This window comes from Glycine soja, chromosome 2, assembly GCF_004193775.1.
Source record: "Glycine soja cultivar W05 chromosome 2, ASM419377v2, whole genome shotgun sequence".
NCBI lineage: Eukaryota > Viridiplantae > Streptophyta > Magnoliopsida > Fabales > Fabaceae > Glycine > Glycine soja.
The window spans coordinates 31,815,278-31,823,697 of NC_041003.1; positions in this window are offsets into that span (position 1 = coordinate 31,815,278).

The following is an 8,420-nucleotide window of genomic DNA, read 5'->3' on the forward strand; positions in this document are numbered from 1 at the left end:
GAGGACCCATAAGGGTACGTGGATTACATTCAACTCTTAAGAAAAGAAAAGAAAAGGATGAAGAATTAATTGGCTGTTGCACAGGGTACAAGGCTAGCAAGAGAAGCGATGTAGAGAATGATCCTCAGTTGCGATTCGACAGCGCCTCGGCTTCGCTTTTCTTTTTTTTTCCTTCCTCTCCCTTCGTTTTTCTTCCTCCCTCAACTTTTTGAACCCCCAAAACTCTTCCCCTACATGGCTATTTATAGAAAAAGCCATTTGGGACAGGGGAAGCTCGCCCAAGCGAGTTGGTTGCTTAGGGTTGAGGGAATTTCATGGCCCAGGTGAGCCAGATGCTAGCCTGGGCGAGCTTGGGCCCAAAAAATTCCATAAAATGACTATTTTGCCCATTTCCTTGTGGTTTTTGTTCCTGGATCCGATAATCGATTTGAGCAATCCCTCGACCTTGCATTGCAATCGGTGTTGAACGATAAAAGCATTCCCCAGACGAAATTAGGGTCTGACAATATTTAACATTATACTAGTTCAACAACAACATGAAGAATAGGAATCTGGATAACATAAACCAAATAGAAGTTGTCAGGGCCTACAAAAAGTAAAAAAAGAAAAATTGGCCAAGTGCTTCAATAGGCATGGACTCAATATCCCTTTCTAGAAAAGAAAAGTCATTTCAAATGGATTTTTAATTATTTGTAAGGGTTGGATCGTTTGAATAGAAGTTTTAATCCTATAAAGACTGGGCTAAGCTTATCTAAGAAATATGTTAAATTATAAATTTTTACAAGTATTACTGCAATTTTAAGATAATTTGTTTTTCTATTGTAAATTTCTCTAGTGTAATCATTTTTTTTGTAAATTATTCTTAGTTTAATCCTTTTTCTGTAACAAAAAAAATTACCCTAGTTTTATAGCTTGTCAGAAAAATCTCTATTTTGATTATTTAAAATTAGATTCTTCCTTGTACACTTTATTACCTTTTTTTATATGAAGTCTAAAAATTATGCTTTTGGTGTACAAGTACATCAATAATATGCAATCTATATATACGAAAAACAAACCCTGCCTGCAGTCCATAAGTTTTAGATGTCTTGATTTTGAGTTATTTTAATAATTACTTTGATTCCTAGTATTAATTGCTCTATCATTGGAATTGAAGGCTAAGTGGCCAACATGCTGAAATCTTCAACAATGCTAATTTTAAATTCATTTGACTAATCACAAAATTCACAACAAGGCTAACAGTTTCTTTTTTTCCCAAAAATTAACAAAAAGCACAAAATGTCTTGTAACTATGGTTGCAAAAAGAATTTCTTACTAATGAGAAAGAAAGATGTCCAGCAAGAACCACCAGAAAAAACTGAATTGTTGCAAAAATCCAAACATGATTTCTCCTCACTAAGAAAAATTTAGAGGAACTAGTTATATATCGTATAATAACAAAGGAGGAATTCAAGTACACAAAGTTGTCTAAAAGTAGAAAAAGCCTTACCCATTGTTGTAGTTGTGACACCCTCTACCCCGACATATATATAAATAAATAAAATATATAAAAATATCGGTAAACAAATTCACATGGATAAAAGGTTCACATTCACTTCACTATTATCAATTAAAACTTATTAAAAATAAATTTGGCTCAAAATAAGGCCATCAAAATTTACAAAAATATTTTGTTAAATCAGTGAGATAAAATAAAATAGACTAACATCATGCAATTAATATAAAAACTTATGCCTCAATGTCACATCCTATCAGAGTATTGTGTTCCTGTGTCCTCTAGCATCAGGTTCTTCATAGTCATCCACCTATTCATCTGCTCCCACGAACACAAGGTTCAAGATCATCACAGGATCCAAACACAAATAGCACACCGGGAGTAAGTTATCACATTCCTAACTAATGAAGAGTAATGAGACAACATGTAGGTATAAATATCATAAAAACAAAATAAAACTTACCTAAACATAGCTCACATCATTTCACCACTTTGTCACCCAGCATCACATCATAACACAACACGTCTCATTCATTTTCACAACATTCACGTACTCAAAGATCAACACACAATATCACCAAGTCAATCAATATCGATCAATACACAAGTGTTATGAAACATATACACTAAGACTCAATCCTATATGCAATGTGGTACCATGTCAGTGAAAAACCTCGTCGGGCGCCTAGGAGTACATGACAAGACAAACCACACACTAGCAAGTCAGTCACTATCACTAGGTAAGATCATAGGGAGATCAGTCAGGGTCATACTGTTTTGCGAGAATGCTCCAATCATATGGGATCAACATAGGCTTAAAAGAGCACTCAAACTGGGTGACCCCCAAGGCCTACACTCCGAAGAGTCCGTTAGGGCCTCTCCCTCTTGATTCAGGTCCAACCCAGAAAACATTTTAGCACACAGACTCTGTCTATGAACTATACAAAACACACGACTCCTCAGTTGTTCTCAAAATAATTTTAACTCTTCGCCCTTTTAGGGTCTTAGCATTAACTCGTCGCCCTTAAAGGGTCTTAACATTAACTCATCGCCCTAAAAGGGACTTAGCATTAACTCGTCACCCTTAAAGGGATTGAGCATTAACTCGTCGCCCTTAAAGGGACTTAGCATTAACTCGTCGCCCTTAAAGGGTCTTATGATCGTGTGATTGTACAATTCATAGTTCACAACTCAATGCACACAACATCTAAATGCACATATATATCTCAATCATATACATACTCAATTTATCACTTACACTCGATCTCAATCACAATGGTATAATCTCAATTTAACATGTTATCACACCTCATGAATCATATACACTTTACCTATGAACTATGCAATACACACAACTACTCAATTGTTTTTCAAAATCATTTTATCTCATCGGGTTTCTACAGTGGATCTCATCACAATACTCGTCGCCCTTAAAGGGTCTTATAATTGTGTGATTGCACAGTTCATAGCTCACAACTCAATACACACATCTCAATACACATTTATTTCACCATTCATCACATGTTTAATTTATTACATACTCACAATTTGAATCACCATTTCACAATCTCAATATAACAATTTATACAAAAAGTTTATAACAACATGGGGAATAAAACCCCTTAAATAATTTCACACAATTATACCAAAATCAATTAATCAAAATCATAGATATAAAAAAATAAAAACACCAAGATCACTCTATTTTATCAACCAATTTGCATCAGGACATCAATATTGTATTTATAATAATAAAAAATTATAGTTTAATAAACATCCCGAAATAAATCCAATTTAATTTTCTAAGGATCCCTACACATGTTCATTTTAACCCCAATTGCGATAAACTCATCTCTTACCTCTAGGCGAGCTCACGTGTCTTCCAACAGCAATAGCAACATCTCTAGCAAGTTCCCAAGATTTCTCAATTTTTTCCTCTGATTGTTCTAATAGGGTTCTCAAACATCAAAGAGAAGAAGGCATTGAAGCCTCCATTTTATACTGTCTTCATAAGATTTTGTTTACTCTCTCCATGGATATTATCTTGCAAATACCAACGGTGAAGGTGTGCGGAATTGAATCTCAAACAACATATCAAAATTTTATGACAATTCAACGCTTAACGTATCCGGGATCATAGTTTTACCGAGACAGTTTTGAGTTTCTGTGAGAAAAGAAAAGGCTACGATGCGAAGTGTATTTTTCTCAACTCTGACATTTTCTCGCAATTCCCAACGGTGAAAAGCCTCAGAATTGAGTTTTGAACCTGGTGCTTAAATTTCACGACGATCCAATGGTGAATGAGTCCGAGATCGTCATTTTTTTAGACAGGTTTGGTGGTCTACGGGAAAAAGAGAGGGTTTTGGGAAGAAGAAAAGGAAAAAACGAAATTAAGAGGCAGAGGAGGTTGAGGAGTTAGTCTAAAAAAAAACTGACGCATGTCCCTATTTATATCTAGGGTACTCATAACTTATTATTTACTCTATTTATTTATATTTATTATTTTATAAAAAGAAACTCTATTTTATTATCCATCAAATGAATAAATAAAATATTTTTATTTTATTTTCTCTCAAACCATTATTTTATTATAATTATTTTTCCTTATTTATTTAATTATAAAAATCTCATCATTCTCTAAAATTTTATTTACGAAAAATGGAATGTTGCAATAATTGTCATGCTTGCAAGAAGACACAATATACATGAAAATGGGAGCGACATGGCAATAGCACGAGATCCCATATTAGACACCTGTCCATCGATAACATCAGGAATTCACATGGGCTAGAGGAAATATTATCTAAGAGTAGTTAAACTTACAAGAAGCTTCTCAAGAAAACAAAAGTAAACCAACATGTTGATAACAACAAGAATGGGAGAATCCTACCAAACCCTATAAAAAAAAATTGCATAAGTTCTATTGTACAATGTTGGAAAACAACACTGAATGATATTCAGGTTAGAGAAAGGGCTGAAAAAGTTAGGCTTCCTTAAAATCCCAAAAGAATTATGATACCACTAAAATTGACATGAAGTTATATGTATCTTTTGCAAGTCAAGGCAAACTACAGACCTTTTTCTCAAATCAAATTGATGTATAGTCTATCAGTGTAATGAAAAATCACTAATTCTACTTGCCAATGAAACAAGGCCTAAGTGCTCAGCCATAAAATCAATATTAAATGGTCTCAAAAGTTTCAAGCGTCTTTGAAACCTCATAAGCAGCCTTAGAAGCCTTGAGAACTAGGTACATATACACTGCCCAGGCTCCTACCTACTTTACTTATATTAGCAGCCTTATAAAATCACTAATTGTACTTGGTTCTCAATTAAAATTAAAAATAATTGGCTTATTTAGTAGCAATAGAACTAGGTCGAAAGAGGAAAAATCTACAAAATTAAAACACAGAAGAAAAAAGAGAAAGGACCCCCAAAAAAATAATATTGTCTTCATTGTCAATATGATTCATTGATACCAATATTGTTCTACAACCTCAATAATGACAAAAATATATAAATAATTAGTCTCCTAGATACACACAATCCTACCTTGACCACATAATATAAAAATCACGGCAAACATGCTTTCACAAGAATTGAAAGATAATTATACATTCTTCTTTCTACCTGTTTCTGCGTCGTCACCAGTAACAATATTTCCTAGAGTTTAAAGTGCATGTGAAATAACTGCAACTGATGAATGCTTGATAAAAAGAAACTTAATCATCCCAAATTGTCCAACAACAGAAAAAGAAAATAGTGTTCCAGAAAATGAAAGACACACAAAAGGTACTGGCATCAAATAAATAAATGCAATGAGAGGATAATCAATAATGTAAGCTTGAAAGAGCTAGCAGAGTAGCATATATACTGTTGAAGCTCCACAAGTTTTGGGTATACTCCTGCTTCAATAATAGCTTGATTTTGGTCTTCTGGGTCTTCCGAAAGGTGATAGAGAGCCCAACATGCATTTGATACAACTTCTTCATTGGCCGCGTGGATGAGTTTCTAAAGGACAATCAAGGCGGCCTTTACCTGACAGAGATCAAGTCCATTTCTCACTAAAAGAATACAATTGTATCATATCCATATTATTATGGAGCAGAGAGGATAACAATGAATATGCAAATTATCTATATTTATATTTTAATAACTATTTTTACAGCTGATACAACTCTTTTCCTTAAAGACCCTTCGTTTTCTAACTCCTTGTCTTCCTCATCGCCCTCTTCGACGATTGTGGTGATGGGCTTGGGCCTGGGTCTGGTCCAGGAGTCATTTTTTTTCATTACCACAACCAAAACAAAACCAACACTCCAACAACCTTAAAAAAAAAACACTCCCACCCCACAACAAAAAATCATTTTATTTCTAATTTTCGTTTTGAAAATGATAACTTGAAGGGAGAAACTGACACAAACATGCACATGAACACCAACCAAAGAAAGTGTGAAGAAAGACACTTACAACTTCTATGGGTTTAAGAGAGAAAGGCGAGTCACTGTAGAAAACCCCAACAGACCAAGAAATTGTAAGTCAGCTAGTAGCTAGTGAATATATCACCTTACCATTGGACATGAAAACACAATGTTAACACTTAGAAAATCCCAATTTTTTAAAATTTCAAAACAAACTTCAAACTGGTGTGCTCGTGAATAAGAACTTGCCAAATTATATAAAAGGCCTACAAATGATAGTGAGAGATGGGGAGAGAGAGTGATATGAAAAATTAGGGTTGTAAGTAGTTGAAAGTAGTGGTCAGTAGTGGTCTGCGTACACGGCGTCGACCCCGACAGCCTTGGCAAGCTCCACTAGCATCGCCTTGGGCTTCCTGATTCGCACAAAGACATCGGAGCCACATGCTTGGAGGTTGCGACAAAGGTTGGAGACGGAGTCGATGAGGAAGGCGACACGGCAGGGGCTAGTCTTATCAAAGCCGGAGGTCGACTAATCGTAGTCAATGAGGTCAAAGCAGTAGACGGGGAGGACGGAGAGGACCTCTTTGTTGACATCGATGAGGCACTCATAGTCCATGAGGTAGGGTTAGCAGAGATGGTGGATTTGAAGGAGGTTTTGGAAGGACTAGGAGGACGCAAGTGAGAGAGAGACAATGAGAATGAAATTAAAAGAGAAAAACCTTTTGACGAAGACAAGTTTTTAAAAGTGTCTTTAAAATCTTCTTTTTAAAGTTGGTTATTGAAGAAACTGATATCATAAAGCCTTATATACAACATCGGTTTTTGTATAATTGTCGTAAAACTTGCGTTTTAAAAGATTATTTTTGTAGTAGTGAAAGACCTTTATTATTGTTTTGTCCTACGTCCCTAAAATGTAAGGGTCACCCCTGAGTTGGGTAAAATGCATCAAAATATTTCGTTAAAAGTAAATGGGTAAATAGTCACTTTTGTCCCTCAATGTGTAATTCGCTGACAAATGCGCCCCTGAAAGATGAAAGTACAAAATTTAGTCCCTGAAAGTGTAAAATGTGCGACAAATATATCATGCCGTTAACTTCTGTTTGTCACCGTTAATAAAGTTGCATACGTGGCACAGAAGGACAAATTTGTCACTGAAATGATTGTCAACGTGGATTGCCAGTATATGGGCATATTTGTCATAATATTTTTTTGACTTTTCGTCTTCCAACTTCACTGATAAATGTGTCCTTGAAAGATGAAAATACAAAATTTAGTCCCTGAAAGTATAAAAAGTATGACAAATATATCCGGACGTTAATAATAAATTGTAACTTACTATTATTATTATTATTATTATTATTATTATTATTATTATTATTATTATTATTATTATTATTATTATTATTATTATTATTATTATTATTATTATTATTATTATTATTATTATTATTATTATTATTATTATTATTATTATTATGTGTTTGTAATTTACTGGTATTCGTTTAGTACTTATGCAATATATTTTTGAATTGTCTTTTGATATATATATTATTATTATTTTGATTTCTTCGTCAAACCTTAATCTTTTCTGTTAAAAAAACTTTATCTTATATTTTATAATTTTATCAAATTTCTACTAAATTTCTCACTTTTAATCTTTAAAATTATTCTATATCCCAAATCCAACTTAAGTACTCTAATATTTAGATTGAAATTTATATGTCAAGTGTTTCGAGTAGAAAAAACACAACGAACCGCATGACCAAATTTATTTATTTATTTATTTTTAAAAAATTATATAATCAACTATTTTTTTTATAAAAAAAAGTCTTAGAAAATTTAAACTAGATAGAACTAAAGTGAAATTATAAGTCTTTTTCCTTAATCAATAAAATGTATATATATATACCTCAAATATGAAAGAATCCCGTGGATAAACCTTATGTGCTTCCACTCAAGACAACACTTATTATACATAATATGAATGAAATGAAAAACAATTACTAACAAATAAAGAATCCAAATAAATTTAAATAAAAATATAATAATGCTCAAGCTAATATAGAGGTTAACTTAAAAAAAATAGTACAGAGGTTTATTACTTGTGGAACTTAGAGTTGTATCTCTCGCTAATTTAGAGGTTGCAGCGACCTTGCATTCCAATTGACATATTATGGAAGAACACATAATAAAGATTAATAATTAATTGAAGAAACAAAAAATTTCAAAAAATAAAAGACTTTTATTTTTTTAAATGATAACTCAATTGATTAAATTTTGTGAGACTTTTTTTTTAAAATTCCACTTTAGTTTTATCTAGTTTAAATTTTATGAGACTTTTTTTTTTAAAAAAAATAGTTGATTAAATTTTTTTCTAAAATAAATAAATTTGGTCTCGCAGTCGATTGTGTTTTTTCTACTCAAAACTCTCGACATATTATTTTCAATCTAAATATAAGGTTACTTAAGTTGAAATTGGGATATGGAATAATTTTAAAGATTAA